This window comes from Monopterus albus, unplaced genomic scaffold (assembly GCF_001952655.1).
Source record: "Monopterus albus unplaced genomic scaffold, M_albus_1.0 scaffold122.1, whole genome shotgun sequence".
In the NCBI taxonomy this organism is placed as follows: Eukaryota; Metazoa; Chordata; class Actinopteri; order Synbranchiformes; family Synbranchidae; genus Monopterus; species Monopterus albus.
Genome location: NW_018128002.1, coordinates 406,411 through 423,365, shown reverse-complemented (window position 1 = coordinate 423,365; position 16,955 = coordinate 406,411). Strand labels below are relative to the sequence as shown.

At 41.5% G+C, this 16,955-nt stretch overlaps 1 long non-coding RNA gene across 1 annotated transcript; it reads left to right on the top strand.

Annotated features, from left to right (window-relative positions):
- Positions 1–783: 783 nt before the first annotated feature.
- Positions 784–10,111, top strand: LOC109966992 (uncharacterized). The gene is made up of 4 exons (XR_002275858.1): positions 784–884; positions 2,831–2,895; positions 3,228–3,313; positions 8,349–10,111. It is a non-coding gene; the product is annotated as an uncharacterized LOC109966992 (long non-coding RNA).
- Positions 10,112–16,955: the final 6,844 nt, after the last annotated feature.

Below are 16,955 nucleotides of genomic sequence, written 5' to 3'. Positions count from 1 at the left end.
TGGATTTTGCAGTGTGCATACGATGGACACTTCACTATCCCATGATGCCCTGGGAGAGGAGTTATCCAACGAAGAAGACGCTGCTATGAAAACGTATGTCACGTGATGTATCAACATGGCGGATGTAGTACGTCCGAATCTCATTCATACTACCAGGCTTCATACTATACAGTACCTACTGTTTTAGCGGTCAGTAAGTAGGTACTTCATCTCTTTCAGTACGTACTGTCACAGTATGCGGTTTCGGACGCAACCAGAGTCACGATGATCATCAGGTAGGTTCTACATTGAATTAATCCCCGGGCGAGACACCCCAGGAAAAAATACACTAAATTTTGCCCAGTGATGTTTTACTGTAACAATACAAGTGTAAGACAAACTTCTTTCTCAATTGCACAAATCCTTCTACAGAACATTTGAAAACCATGAATGAAATGTGCGTTATTTGGAAGAAAGTCAAGGTGTCACTGACTGAGTTTAGTCTACTAGGTGGACACCCCCCCCATATGATATATAATAAAAAAAACGCTTAGCGGGCGCCACTGCAGGTAATCAACGGCAGGGAGATAGCAGGAGGTAAGATACCCGGAGGTAAGTTCAGCTGGGAAACTTACCACAAGAGTGCCTGCACCAATATAACAAAGTAAAACAACAGCACAGAAAAACTGTTTGCGTTGAAATCACGTAACATAAGGACAAACACATACAATGCTCTGGCGACAAAGAAGCGTCTGCCAGCGGTTTAAATAGGGAAGGAAGGTGATCAGTGGAATGCGCCTCAGCTGTGTGCTTCACCCAATAAGTCGCTGATGACACAATGCGCCACAGCTGAGGTGCCAAGCTGCAGGATGAGAGAGATCGAGAGAGAGAAAGGAGGAAGAGAGGTAGGTCGTGCCGACCTGACACTATTGGTTTGCACTGGTTTTTACTTAGCTTTTTTTTTTAATACAAAGAAGTGTGTGTTTCATCTTACAAACATCTGCTGCTGATTTCACATTAGCAGAGTCATGGTGCTGACTGATAGTATTTGTTTTTTGTATCTGTTAGTCATTTCACAAATGTGCTATGTTTGCCTTAGTCTAGTAGGCCTCAATGCTGACAGCTACAGTATTATCAATGAAAAGTAGCTAAAGCCTGCTTAAAAAGCCATTAGTTGTCATGAGATGATGTTACACTGATTTGCATATAGTGATGTGACATCATAATGTAGCTGCTGTATTTACATATATCCAAAATTTTAATAAACTAAGGCTGAAAAAAATGAGGGCAGTCTTCAACTTGAATTATTATTATTTTTCAAGTTGCTATCATCACATCTTTTTGGATCTAAATCTACGTCTAACTTTAAAAGCTTTTAACTGAAGTATCCTGAATAAAGAGAGTCCAAACAGTGGAATCAAATCACTCTGGCAAAGTTAGGGTTTTTTGAGGATAATAAAAAAAGTTACTGTAAATGTAACTTGATAAAGTTAATCAGGATAGTTGGATCATCCCTATCTTCAGCAATGTTTTCCAGATTCACTTGGAAACATCCCCTCCTCCTGCATTCCCAGACCAGATGAAAAAAGAAGGATATGAAGATGCACTGTTAACTGCAGTTACAACTGGAGGCCACTGAGCAGAAATACAGTCATATTTAGTTGAAACACTTACTTTGAAACTTAATCCTTGACTGTCTCTAAAACAAATGTGCTTGATATAGGTAATTAAGATTAGAAAGGTAAGACCACAGTCAGGTTAAAAATAGAAGTAGATGTTGCTGCAGTAAGCACTCTAACTTCTGAACTATCTCAGCACCTCCTACACACATGCACCTCCTAGCTTCCTGTTCAACACCACAGCTTTCCATTGTGGTAGGCCTATCAAACTTCACTGACAACTTTAGTGAGGCAAAGAACCTGCAACCCAGACTTGCTGAGATATTTGAATAGAATATATAGAAGAACTGTGGAACTGCACTAAGTAGGAAAAAATCCTTAATCTATTTTCTTTATGCACACTTGTGACTGATTAAACATGCCAAGTTTGCTGAATCACAGTCAATCAACCTAACAAGCAAAAAACAATGAGTAAGTCAGTTAAGCAATCGGCCAGTTGGTTACATATAATAATCTTCTGTGTGCTACTATTTCTTGTCCCAATCTATGAATGTTTTTGTACCTATTTTTGCCACGTCATTTATGTAATTTTAAGTGGTATGACAGAAGGGGGAGCTCTAAGCAAACCTATTGCAGCCTTCCTTATACAAGCTGGAGTCTGGACCAATATGTCCTCTGAGAGGTTCATTGACTGCAGCCTACAAGTGCTGTGTCCTGCACTTGACTCTCTGCTTGGTTTTGGTTACTATTCTGGAGGCACAGCTTTGCAGAGGCCTGCTTTTTTGATGCTTGAGTGACTGAATGTGACTGTGATACCTGCTTTCTGTATGATGCATAACACAAACCAAAAGTACATTTGAATTCCAGCCTGATATATGCTAGAGACACCAATATATACACATGAGATGAATGTATGGGTGCCTGGTTTTTATTCATCCTACCCAACATAAGTGTTATGAGGATCACATAAATGTAGAAATGATGCAAAATGCTGCTTGTGTGCCTTTAAGAGGATAGATCACATTATTATTCTGGGTTTGTCCACAAGCTGAGTGTGGAGGTGGACAGATAGTGGTTCTGAGGGTGGTGTGCAGGGGAGAGTGAAGGTGTGGGAGGGCTGTGCGTAGGAGTCTCCTAATATGAGTCTCCAGGGGCTAGTATAGAACAGAAGGAGAGGAAGAGAGATAGACTGTGAATAAGATGTCCTTTGAATGCATCTTGTTTTTTTACAGCATGTCCGAGGAGGCAGAAATATTGTAGATCCTGTGTTCCCCTGTTCTCCAGAATGGTGTTGCAGGTATAACACTCAAGACTAAGCTGCCCATTAACAAACCAATAATTTGTGTCATTATGTGAAGACTGCAGCTGGTGCCACTGATGCACTGCTTCTCACATGTCAGGGATGTGAACTGAAAGGAGGTGTAGTGCTGCTCATTATAAAGCTGGCCTCTCATCCCTGCTTCCATCCTTTGTCTTGTATGCATGCGTGGCAGAAAAGGCTTGCCCCCCTTTTTTTTTTGAAAGTCAGCATGCTCAATATAAAATCAATATATTAAGTGTTCTTGAGTATGCAGAGTGACGTGCTGCCATCCCCACTACCTAATTTGAATGATTGAAATTCTTCCATAGTGGAGCTGGAGTGAGTGAAGTGAAGGGCTCACACAGATGAAGGGGGAGGAGGCGAGAAAGGCTTGGCTTTACTCCAGGTGGAGGAGGTGAGTCATTCCCCACACAGTCTATGAGCGTGTGTATGTGTGTGTGTGTTGCCTGAAATGTGGCTGAGAGAATAAAATAAGTGCTGTGAGCAGCAAGATAAAAAATGAATGCCACTGTATACATTGTGCATCTCTACATGTTTGTGTTTGTGATTTCGTGTTCTGATAACAGTCAATGTCTGTTGTTAATATGTGTATTCTGCAGATAAATAATGACTGTATCTATGGTGTTTAGGCCAGCTGACCCTAGTTCCCAAAGCATGTGTAAGATTCACATTGCTCAGCATCAAACAAACTGAAGGAAAACAGGAGCTTTAGTAGAATAAAAAAATATCTGATAGATGAAATAAACTAGTAGGTATTGAAGTGCACTGGTTGCATCTTGACCACCTGCACAAGAATGGTTTTTTGAGGATGTTTCAGTCTGGTTTTAGATTCCATCATAGTACAGAAACAGCACTGGTGACAGCCACCAACAATCTCCTCCTAGCCTCAGAAAAATGGCTTGTCTCCATACTTGTCCTCTTAGATCTCAGTGCTGCTTTTGACACCATTGATCACAGCATTTTATTACAGAGATTAGAACATGCTATTGGGATTAAAGGAACGGCACTAGGTTGATTCAAATCTTATTTATCAGAAAGATTCCAATTTGTTCATGAACAAATTGGGGGTTGCTGTGGCTCAGGAGGATTAACGGTTTGATTCCCGGCTTGTCCAGTCAACATGGCAAAGTGTCCTTGAGCAAGACACTGATCCCCAGTTACTCTCAGTGATAACACTGGTTTGTGAATGTGTGAGTGTTTGTGAGTGCGAATGGGTGAATGGCCAAATAGTGTGAAAGCACGTTGAGTGCGCTGCAGTGCATAGAAAAGTGCTATACAAGTATAAGACCATTTATCATTTAATGATGAATCTTCCATGTTAGTTATGGCATTCCACAGGGCTCTGTGTTAGGTCCAATTCTCTTCACTTTATACATGCTCCCTTTGGGCAATATTATCAGGAAACACAGCATATATTTTCATTGCTACACAGATGAGTTGGTCAAATTTCAAACATTTCCTAAAGACATAAAAGCCCGGATGACCTGTAATTTTTTATTTCTAAACTCGGACAAAATGGAAGTCATTGTACTTGGGCCTGAAAATCTTAGAAATATGCAATCTAACCATATATTTACCCTACATGGGAAAGCCATGGCCTCCAGTACTGCTGTGATTTGTCCTTTAAATCACACATAAACCAAGTCTCTAGAACTGCCTTCTTTCACCTGTGCAATATTGCAAAAATCAGGAGCATCCTGTCTCAAAGTGATGCTGAAAAACCGGTCCATGCATTTGTTACTTCCAGGCTGGACTACTGTAACTCTTTACTATCAGGATGTCTCAATAATTCCCTAAAAATTCTCCAGTTAATCCAAAATGCTGCAGCCAGAGTACTGACAGGAACGAGCAAGAGAGATCATATCTCTCCCATATTAGCTTCTCTCCACTGGCTCCCTGTAAAATTAAGAACAGAATTTAAAATCCTTCTCCTAACATACAAAGCCCTTAATGACAAGGCTCCATCATATCTTAAAGACCTCATAGAGCCTTATCATCCTAACAGAGCACTTCACTCTCACAGTGCAGGTTTACTTGTGGTTCCTAGAGTCCACAGAAGTAGAATGGGAGGCAGAGCCTTTAGCTATCAAGCTCCTCTCCTATGGAACCAACTCCCAGTCTCAGTTCAGGAGGCGGACACCCTCTCTACCTTTAAGAGTAGACTTAAGACTTTCCTTTTTGATAAAGCTTATAGTTAGGGCTGGATCAGGTGACCCTGAGTCTTCCCTTAGTTATGCCGCTATAGGCCTAAACTGTTGGGGGTCCCCCATGATGCTCTAAGCTCCTCTGTCCTCTCCTCTCTCTCCATGCATCTTCTGTTCTCTCTCTCTCTGTCCTTGTACCTTTCTGCAGGTGTCCCAGGCCCTGGAGCTGTATGTTTCTGATGAGCAGTCACCAGCCAAGTGCTTGCTCAAAAAGTGTTTACTTTACTTTGTAAAGTGTCCCGAGATGTCTTTAGTTGCGATTTGGTGCTATACAAATACAATTGAATTGTTTTTTAAAATACAGGAGATCTCTTTATTGAAAGAGGCATGGTCAAAATAACAACACAGAATTTTACAGCATGTGTTCATTTCATACATTTTCACTCTTTTTGTCAGTCTTGTGCAGCTGTGCATTTATTTATTGTATTTATATACGGTAAACTGTGCACACTCGTTCACTTGTGTTTGTTGCAGATGCATAGCAACTGTATTTCCTGGGCCACCTGACTTCACCACCAAAGGTGGGCGTCAGGTTCATGCTGTCTCAGCATCAAACTAAATGAGGACAGCAATAAGTTTCAGTGGCAGGTCCTTTAACATTCTCCTGATTTGCAAACTAGATCACTTGGTCAAGTGGGTGTCATGTTTTATTTTTTCTTCACCTAGCCAGGATGGTCTCTTAAGGTTGAGACCTCTTTTTCAGAGTTGTAGATAAAGTGGTATGTAGCTCAATGAGATCTCAAGAGTGCAAACACATAAACACCCACCCACAGAGATGGTCCTAGCACATGAGTTTCTTTGTGTTCCATTTGCTATTTAGAGTCTTATCAAATAGCACAGGCACAGATTTTACTATATTCCTAAAGTATTTCTGGATTACTGCAATCACGTTGTTGGTGACTTGTTATCCAGCAGGGGAGGGGTGTATACAAAGAGGACATTCTGTTCTAGACAAAGCAAGTAACCAGGCATACAACTCTGCTGCCTTCTTCCACCCCCACCAGCCCATGCACCCCTGCCCACTAGTCTGTCTCTTCCTAACAACTCTGCCAGACTTTCTGTCTCCCTCCATCTGCCATATCTATCTATCTATCCATCTATCTATCTATCTATCTATCTATCTATCTATCTATCTATCTTCCTCACTTTCTGTCTTTTCCACCAACGCCATTGAGGAAGTGCAAATAAAAAGTTGTTGTCATGGAAACCTGACGTGCCTTTCCTCCTCTCCCCTCATCACCCCCTCAACACACTCAAACTTGTAGGCATGCATGTGTGCACATGCATACACATAAAACTATCTTGCATCTATTTTATAAACACTTAAGAGACAAGGATGACTTCAAGAGACAATATAGAAAAAAGACATCAAACTCTTGTGGAGACAGATGGAGTGAGAATGCAGAAAACCATTGGGAGACAAGAAACTATATAAAGTGCAAACCACTACAATTTAACCTACACAAACAGTACAGTGCTTTTTTTCACTGCAAATATTCTGTACTGTGCCATCTTCATAATATATTAAGTGCATAGCAACTGAACTTGACCAAACACTGAAATAGCTCTTTGATAACAAGAACAAGAGTGAGCTTGGCGAGGTGCCAAGTGAAGTACAGTTTTAAGATGGAGGAACAACTGGTTGATTGCTGATGCTGTTGTTGTCACCCCCATGGTGACAATATGGTACTGAGGAAGCCGGCTGTGCTTGCCATCTCCTAGGAAAGGAGACACATATGCGTTCACATACAAACCGTAACACAGGTTGCTGTGGGAGTGTCCCCAGCTGCTTGTGGGGCTGACACACTTCCACTACACCCCCTGTGCTCAGTCCCAGGGGAGGGCGCTTGTCCTGCAGGTTTCCATTCATTCAAGGTGAGATACAGATAACATAAGTTGCTACCATGACAACGGTTGGTTGGGTAAAGATGTGCGGCATGAGTCTACATGTTGGTTGATAATGAAGTTGCCCCTCCTTTCTTTTCCTCTCCCTCTTCCAGTGGAACAGAAGAAACATGGGTGAACGGTTACAGTGTTACTGTTTTGTATCAATCTCCATACCATGTTTTTATGCTTTTGTTTTTGGGTTTCACAGGATTATGTTAATTTGTAAAATGGGTGGATATACAGATTCTTGTCTGGTGTCTGGCTACCCTCAATCAATATCTAAATCAGTTCATTAGATGTAATTGTTCAGAGGTTTGTTGCTTTTTGAAGCTGTTTCACCTGAAATGCGGCTTCTACCCTTCTAGTATTTGGGTGTTGACTTCAGTGTATTCTTGCTTTCACGATTAGACAGTATAATTTTAATGTTAGCTTGCCACAGAGTGATGAGCCTGCACTTCCCAACTCTGTCCTTATGTGATGCATTGAACATGATTGGCATGTTGGGAAAGAAATAAGCCAAAAGAAAACAGAAGAACAAAGTGTTTGTCAAATTAATCTATCATCCCCCCAAGAGCTAATGTACTTGATATGATAATTATGTTTATTTATTGTCCAGATACTTGTTACACTAATTAGACTTTAACAAGCCTATTAAGCAGAAGTTTGCATGGGAGATACACATTGCTGTCGTCTGTGGTGTTGTTGTTGTTCCAATCACAAATTTTAATCAATAATCACCTTTATTTGACCAAGTATGTTATACACAAGGAATTTGTTTCCGGTACAGAACCGATGGCAGCCTTCTGCGGCGCCAACTCAATCGATGGCTCTAACCATCTAACTTGAGGGCTCAGTGTCTTGCCCAAGGACACTTTGACCTGTGGACTGCATGCACCAAGATTCAAACCCCAGACTCTCCGGTTGGGAGGCGACTGCTCTCCCCACTGAACCACAGTCACCCCAGAACTTAAAAAAAATATTCCTATAGTGATGGAGTGTCTGTGCGCCCTCATATGCAAATCATTGTACTTTATAAATAATCTTTTCTCCCTCTCAGTTCCAGTTCATCCACCCTGATTTATTGCATTCAGAACGACTAACACTGCACCAGCCTGTAGATAAGAAGATGCATTGCTTGAGACATTTGAAAGGACTTACTACCCCCTCATCTGTCTGTCCATTGTCAGCATCCTCCGTGCCCTATAATGAGAATGTGCACACCCAGGCCATTATAAATAGCCCATGTCCTGATTAAATGCAACACCTTTCTTTGGGTGCTATTTGGGCTGCATGATTCACTGTGATTCATGCCACTGTGTTTTCTCTCTGTTCTCACAGATGAGCTGGATGACCAGGAGGACATTGAAAGTGCTGCAATGGGAACATGTGTGTGTAGGCTTTGCCACATGTGTAACTGGTAAACTGCTAAAAGACAGCTAAAGAAGGACAAATTGAAAGTGCACAGCGGAAGTTGTCAGCCCACTTTGGACCCCATTTTCAGAAAAATCTGGCCTACTTGAAGGAGGGGGGGGAAACATACTGTGGGTGAACTGCTATGGTAAATTGGTAATATGTGTGGCTGTGAGTATGTGTTTCTTTCACATGTGTCTATTTTTGTACAGGACAAGGTGCAGCTACTTAAAAAATGGGAAATGCTGTTATCACACTGCCGGTGTTTTTCTACTGTGCATGCATACATCACCTCTTTCTTAGCTGTGTTGACATTATGATTGAGTGACACCCTGTTGTCTGTTGTCTTTGTGCCAGCAAGGTAGTAGGGACAGATAGGAATTAAGGGACTGTTACAAGAGCAATGAGGGCACATATTGTACTATACACTTTGCATGATGCTTTGTGCAACCTAATATGCTGCCTGCTTGTTTATCTACTACTTATTTACACTGATATCACTTGGCATCTGCTCCTGGGACTGTATGCATGTTTGTCTTTGTACACCATGTGTGTGTCCATGCACGTCTGTGATTTCAAGTGCACCGGCTCCCAGTGGCTATGTGGGTGTGCGGTGGGTAGCTTGGAGTTACATTAATAGCCAAAGTGCGGGCAGGCAGGGCGGGAGGGAGGCCATAGACAGGAAAGGAAAATACAGTTTGCTAGTCGCCCACTACTTCCTGTGTGTCTCCTACACACAGCCCACGGACCAGAGCTGCTTCTAAAACCAGTTTGTTTGTTGCTTGCAGCACAGTGCAGATAAGATAGAACCAAAGGTAAACAAGTTGACAAAGGGGCGAGGAATACAGCTAACTAAATAGTGATGGATTTGTCACTATAGAAAGATTATGCAAGTTGCACTTGCCTGTGCTACCCTACTCTTTCCTATTCTACTTGGCAAATGTGTGAAGTGAAGCAACAAAGAATTACAAGGACAAAAGCAACATGAAATAAAAAATATTTTATAAAGGGATAAGCTGCCTGACACCTTAATCCTATCACTACATGATCAAAAGCCATTAATATTTAAGCAAAAATATATCAATGCAACTTTATCCTGCTTTTACTGTTAAACTGAGAGTGTAATCAACAAAGCTGACACTCATTCCTTCCTTATTAATGACAGGAGGATTGTAGTATTAAGGCATATCCAGCAGAGGTCATTCTCTCATTAAGTGTTGTCTGTCTGTATCCTGAAGTGGAGAAAAGCAGTGAATAGGAGATGAAGGTGAACCACAACACTTAACAGTGTTTCAGCTATAACAATGTAACATAGAGCAGATAATTATGTGATCACAGGATACAAAGTTTTATCTTTGTATCTTAATTGTTGAAAATCTTTCTCTTTTACAGTAAATCTGACTTTGTTAGTTACTGTGCAGCAACAAGCAGTCACCGCCCCTGTTTGACACTGTTGACCTACGCATGGAGAAAGATTTCACACAAGTCACTGGGTTGCACACATTCTTTCTTCTGGTAAGAGCCCCCCACCCCCCGCCGCCTTTCTGGGATCCCACATACCCATTGAACTTTCCACCCACTCACCAAGGAATGCAGAGCGAGGGAGGGGTAGGAGGGGGCTGTAAGAAGCCAAGATGGGGGATATAAAGGGTCGAGTGGGACAGGGAACAGAATGAAGAAAAGTGAAAAGATACGGGAAGACTGAGTAAAATGTAATTTAAAATGCAATAATAATAAATAGTCCTCCTGACATGTGTTCTTCTCACTTGACTGTTGGTGTGGTAATTAGAGAATGGATGTGAATGAGAATGGACACAGGGACAAAGGCAATGATGACACATCATGTGGCTCCTCAACGCAGAGGGGGCTATTTAAGGGAGGATTGCATTGGTTGAGGATTTCTGCTTTGTGGAAACAGGTGACAAGAACAAGAAAAGGGCATGTAAATTGTTGATGAACATGCCGTACACATGAAAACACACAAAAGCATATATAATTGTCTAATGATGTGGCTGAAGTGTCTGCTACTACTACAGTGTGATGCAGATGATATATTGTGTGTGCGTGCATATAAATGCGTGTGTTTGTGTGTGTGATTTGTTATTGTCCCAACAGTAAAAACCTGTTTGTTCATTTTATTTTTGACATCCTGGTCTTGTCAGCAAGTTGCTACTGTTTCTCTCTGTCCCCTTTTTTCTGTTTGAGAGACCTTAGTACTGATGAAAGCAGGTACCTTGGTATGCTGTTCACTGAATTAGGAATTCCACAGCGTAAAGTGGCAGCATTGTTGATGAAAGGTTAGGGCTGTTTCAAATTCTCCCCCTGTATGAAAAGGCCCTCTCTCCAGCAGTTGAGGGATGACATTTTGGTTGCATCAGCTGTATATTTAAAGTGTCTGTAGCAAAATGCCAAAACGATCAAAGCCAAATAGGGAGCACCTAGGCACTCTTTGTTAGGTTATCTACCCGCAAACCTTAGTCAGACCTCATAAAAAGTCATTACGCCCCTCAGTGATGATTCTGTGAGCACCTTCTTTTTAATGATAAACACTTACGTGGTGGCAGTGAAAGGAATTCATCAGGTCTTTACATTAGGGATTAGATTCAGTGGTTCAATTAGTGCCTGTTCAAGGGCAGAATGGAGGATTGGAAACTCAGTGGATAGAACATGAAGAGATTTCATAAGAGGAGGCAGGTGGTGGCGACACAAGACATTTAAAGCACTCTCTTTCTCTACATCTTGATCTTTCTGTCTTACTTTCTCGTGCCTACCTCCAAACACACTCTTGTGACATAACACAGATGTGAATGAACATTTTCTCTCCATGTACACACGAGCTCTCTGTATCATACAGTGACTCACTGGGATTTGAGCACTTCATGTTTGTTTCTCCTTTCAGCCAGTGGCACCCCACAAAAGCGAATCATCAAGCTAGAGGTTTGGTCATATTTAAGGATTATCAAAAGAATATGAAGCTGAAAGGTAAACTTTGACTCTGTGCCCACCCAATAGGCAGACAGAGCTGAAAGGTAGAGCAAACAGAATGGATGTATTTGCTTTTCATGTGAAAATCAATGGGCCCAGACAGATGGCGGTTTGTTTCCTCACTATTTACTCCTCAACTCCATGACAAATGTCCTCACCGCCCCTCCTGGGCTGATGGTGCACAGGTAAGCAAAAAAGCCATCCCTTCTATTCCCACTCCAAAGGGATGACAGATGTGCCAGCTACAACCCTGTTCCTTTCTTCCTCTAAAGCCCAATCTATTCTTCTGCTATTGACCTAGCTATGGCAAACAGCATTGAACTCATTTAAAAAGAAAAGGTTTATTTGTTTAATAGGCTAGTCTGTCAGATAAGCATCTTTTTCCTTATCATTATCAGAAATACTGGCCACCTAACACTTTAAAAAAGCCAACTGGAAATGTTCCGCTATCAGAAAAGACAAGGCTTTTATTCAAAGCATATGGTTTGATGACTCATATTGTGGAACAGGAGTTAGACAGCCTCTATGGTTACATTACCACCAAAGATAGATAGTGACACATTTGTTGATGAGTTACTGCATGTCAGCCATGTCTAAAGTGTCTGAACTCAGAAGGAAGGTTAATTTGGCCATGAAAAAGGTCGAAGTGCTAAAGGAGGAGACACAATAAAGATGCATTGTCATTCTTATCTGAACCATGTAGATCAGGGGTGGCCAATTCCAGTCCTCGAGGGCCGCTGTCCTGCTTGTTTTTCAACTATCCCTCCCTGACCTGCTGCTGATTACCTGGCTCAGGTGTGTTCAGCCAGTCATAAGCTGGAAGATACCTATTCACTTTATCTTTTCTCACTCCACTTTCATCTATGATGGTATCTTCCAGAATCTGACTGGCTGAACACACCTGAGCCAGGTAATCAGCAGCAGGTCAGGGAGGGATAGTTGAAAAACAAGCAGGACAGCGGCCCTCGAGGACTGAAATTGGCCACCCCTGATGTAGAGAATACATCTATTGCTTGTCATTGTAAACTAAAATGTAATATTATTTTTAGATCAGCACACCCACTCTTATAAGCCATTTCCCTGGACACAAATTTACGCAAATTGCTTTTAGTGGAATTTACCCCAGCTGAGACTGTGTACAAGTACTTTTTCTGGTCTCAGTCAGTACAAACTCCAGCTCTAGAGGCAGAAATAATCCTCATTGGAATCAAACTGAGGTCTGCACTACCATATCTGTGGATTTTAATAGAGCCTCATGTGGAATCAGACTTTCCTTCTGCTGTTTGGAGAAACTTTTAAGTCAGACAGTGGCACCTGTGCTCAAGTAGACCAAGTCAGCACAGGAGGTACATTTTCTTTGATTTAGAAGATTTGTTTTTCCTTCTGATACATGACTGAATCAGATTTACAGGCAGACAGTTGGTCACGCAAAACTGTAGCATGTAACATGGGCGCCGCTCCCTATTTTGGAAGAGAAGGAGGGGTGAGAAACTACGAGGGGGTGGGGGTGAAAGTCAGCATTCCAGCTAGACCAGACTGGAGCAGAGATCATATGGGTTCAGAGCACGGGTGGAGGTGTGAGTGTTGTGGTGGTGGTAGTGCAGGGGTGTAGCAGATTAAAGAGCAAAGAGCAGTTCCTGATTCCACAGCCCTGAGCTCACCACCTTTGTGCCTGCCACCAGCCACTCCTTTTCTCCTTCACACCATTCTCGTCCTTCTCCTCCCACTCCTCCCTGCACTCTGTCTCTCCATCTGAGGTGTTAATTCCTTGTTGGGCAATTCTAGAGTCATTGGCATTGATGTTTTTTTTTCTTTTTCTTTATGGAAGCTTGGTGAAGAGGTGGGCGTGCTGCTATGGATCCTTACTGGAAGTGGAGATGTGTAGACCAGTAAAGTTGAAATGATTCACTGCACAAATGTTTTGACCCATTTTTGCAATATCTTATAATCCCCCTGGCAATTAAATGTGACCTGGCAGGATGAATGTGTCAGCGCACATACATTCATACACACGCAGGACAGCGGCCCTACACACACACATACACACACACACACACACTGAAGTACTGGATCAATCAGTGAAAGAAGGAGCAATACAACATAAAACAGGGTAGACTGAGGAGGAGTTCTGGATTGGTCATGCCTGTGTTTAACCCATTAACACTGGGTTTAGTCAAGCCACACTAAACCAGGAATGGTGGCTATATCCACATTATAAACCACAGCAGACTAGTGATAAAGCCAACTGTTACCATGTCATCCTATTAAATATCTAAGGCTTGTCCACAATAGAGTGTTATTCCAGTGTATAATAAAACACATTAAGCCAGACTGACAGGTGAATACAAGAACAGCACAGGACAGGAAATGGTGACACACACACACAGAGCACAGTGTGGTATGCCATCAAAGAGAAATAACATCCTAATATGGATGAGTTTAGAAGAGCAGATGGATGGGCTGGGAACACCTTGCTCAACCTAGTACCTGGAATGGATTGGGTAGGGCTCAAAGGGTTTAAGTGATCCCTGTGTGTTACCATTCTGTTTTACATGACACACAAGTGTGTGTGTGGTAGGGTGAGCGTGGCATTACACAAAAAGAGCAATAGATAGTGACATTTAAATGGGCTAACTGTCCTTTGGTAGGCAATGCACAAGTGACATGTAGCCTGTGTAGCGGAAAAAAAAACACCTTAGGATAGATCAACTGTTGCACCCTTGTGTTTCTCCCTCACTCTCTAGACCTGTTGCTGTCCTTTGTCTCCTTCCCCCTGCCCACACTACCTTGTTCTCTCACTTACTCTCTTTAATAAAATAAACATGACTCATGTGGCTATATATTGTCCTCTGGCTGCTGTAGCTCAAATAAAATCCTCTTGGCTGCATTTATTTATCAATGAATCTGGACTGTGACTCCCCTGCTTTCATGTTGCAGGATATGGTGGTATATGATTAAGGGTGCTATTACAGTTTGGCAGCTCTTGACTTTACTCCATAACCTCTGCTGGCATAATGTACTCTAATGTTTTTGAGTTCCATTTGAACTTCAAACTATGCTACTGTTCCTAGCATGTTGATTAAGGATGTCCACGTTTAGAGAGCACACCACCATGTGCAAGTGTAATTAGTGGAGACAGAATCATGAGGTCCTAAAATGTAAAGACATAAAGCATGGTACATTTTTGTTGTCTAGTAGTCTGATGCATTACTTTCTATTTCTACATGTATTTCATTATGTTGCTTACTCTTAATTTCATTTATTTTTCTGGAGGATTAATGAATATGGTTTGCTATGCATCTGTGCTGCTAGTTTTGCAGCACTGCGGTCCACACACAGACTAGAGGATGTCAATGTAAACACAGCCAGTCAGTGCAAAGGAATGTGTGAGGCATGCAAAAAACCCTGGGGACAAAGTCCAAAGGAGAAAGGGAGGGGTGGAGAAAGGAAGGGGGGGTGGAATAAAGAAAAAGAGGTAAGAAAAAAATTAGGTTAAGACAAGTATTAGATGAGGAAGAAAGAACTACAAGGCAATGCATGAACTTGAGGAAAAAGTGTGGGAAAGGAAACTTGATTTTAAGGCCTGGGTAGAGAAAAAAGGAGTAAAGTCAAAGCCTCACCCTGGAGGAAGGGAGATGGAAATGGGGAGGAGGAGGAGTGTTGAAATAGAAGAAAAAGAAGGTGAGAGGGGGTCGGTTAAGGGCAGAGGTGAGGGTAGATCATTCATTTGGGGTTGGGTGGCATGAGGAAGGAAAAGCCATGGGCAACTTCAAAGGCCTTGGGAGGCCTTGAAAGAAAGGTTAGTGTTCTGTAATCCAAAGAGAGGTTAGGGGCCTGCAACTCCGGTTCCTGGTGCTGCTGAAACTAATTTAGCCAGTAGGCCCCAGAGGCCCTCAAGAGGGGCTAGGTCATAACCAAAGGAGCTGTGAGTGACAAAATGCAGGGGACTGGAGGCACAAAAAGGCTTGAACACACACAGCAGGACAGAATACCTTTCACTGACCTTCACTTAGTACATACAGTAAACACCAGTTTGTTATATACAAATGCTTGCATGTTTTTATTAACAGCTGAATGGACAGGACCAAACATATTAATGTAAACATGTTCTTTGTGTGAGGAGAAACAGAACCTGTTGGTAGTATGTATAATGTACAGTTTATCATCAGTCCTATAAAAATGTATTTTTCATCCACCTTTCAAAAGTGTTGCATTTGTGTTCCGAAGACATTTAGTGTCTTACACCAAGTGTCTACTGCACACAGATCAAAATGATGAAAACAGATACCTCTTATCCTAACTTAAGTATAACTGACATGAGGACAGACAGGGAAGTATATGTCATTTGTCAGATTATCCAGTAACAAGCTATTCACATTCAGGGAAAAGTTGAGGTTCTATGTTCAAGTAATTATGTTTTATAATAATCCACACTAGTTTCCTTCTTCACCAACACATATAGAATTACTGTACTGGCTCAGAACCACCAAAAATGAACTAACTGCTCAGAGTGGCACTGAAAACAAATGACTCCTTTAAACTTTGTTGGACGGAAGTGTGTGTGTGTGTGTGTGTGTTCTTGTACTTGTTATACAGTGCCTTGCAAAAGAATTCATACCCCTTGAACTTTTCCACATTTTGTCACATTACAACCACAAAAATAAATGTATTTTATTGGGATTTTGTATCGTAGAATTGAAGTGAAGTGAAGTGAAAGGAAAATGATATGTGGTAAACAGTTAAAGTACTGACTCAGGGAGGCTGAATACATATGCATGCCACACTTTTCAGAATTTTTTTTGTAAAAAATCTTGAAAAACCAGATCATGAGCAAGATGGACACCTGGAACTTCAGTGGCCAGTTACCAAGACTACGTGAAGTGCCTTCTGAAAGTTTACTAGACAATGTGAATGCAGCACTATGAACAATCTCCCCACTATGACCATCACAGAGACCACCAAGGCTCATATACACCACAGCAACCATCATCCTTGAGATACATGGCTATAAGTTCAACAAAGACCATAAAGAGCAGTATCCTCCATGGAGAAGGCGGTTGGAGACCAAGATCAAGGCAGCATGGAGAGAAGTTAGCCAGCTATCGAAATTGATTTGATTTTGATTTGATTTGATTTGATTTATTCATTCAAGCATGTAAAGACAGTTGATATGTCAACACATGTAATTTCACACATATCCAACAATAATAATCCAATATCAATTTACTTATACCTAGTACATGCTTGAACGGAGTAGGAAGAAGTTAGACTTATCTAGTCCTACCCCATGACATCATCTTACCGCTTTTAAATCCTAAGCAATATCTCTAGATAAATAATTATCCTCTACACCACACAAGTAATATACTACAGAATTATTACAGAGTGTTAACATTCTACATAATTACATTCATAGATAATTATCTTCTACGCCACACAAGTAATATACTAAAGAATTATTAGAGCGTGCTAACATTCTTACCCCACACCCAGAATGTTCCATCCAATTAATCATTAAGCCTGTTCTTGCATGTATCTTGATTGACACAT